Genomic DNA, 487 nt, shown 5'->3' with positions numbered 1-487 from the left:
CCTTCCTTCGCGCGTCACCATGACCCCACCCATTCAAACGCCATCATGGCCACGCCCCTTCACTCATGCGTCACCACGGCCCCGCTACCTGCTCCTTACGCCATCGAGACATTCAGCTTGCCCCGCCCCTTCCCGGGCCCCGCCCCTTCCCGGGCCCCGCCCCTTCCCGGGCCCCGCCCCTCCCCGGGCCCCGCCCACCCACAGGTACAGGTGGCTCCCAGTCCATTCTATGCTCAATAGGAGCAGGACCCCTCTACCCCTGCAGCTTCTGTTGCAATGTGCGGTTTAAGACATGGGAAGTTAGATAGGTCAGGTAATGCTGGATAACTCAAATGTTAGATAAAGTTCTGTAGTTATAATGGTCTAACAAAGCTAGAGATTAACTGGGTTGGAATATCCCAGTCTGACCCAGTAACCTGGCCACTGCACTGACCCTCTGAAAGGGCACCCTACCTCAGCCCACCCTCTGAAAGGGCACCCTACCTCA

This window comes from Scyliorhinus canicula, chromosome 23 (genome assembly GCF_902713615.1).
Source record: "Scyliorhinus canicula chromosome 23, sScyCan1.1, whole genome shotgun sequence".
NCBI lineage: Eukaryota > Metazoa > Chordata > Chondrichthyes > Carcharhiniformes > Scyliorhinidae > Scyliorhinus > Scyliorhinus canicula.
Note: the sequence above shows the minus strand (reverse complement) of the source record.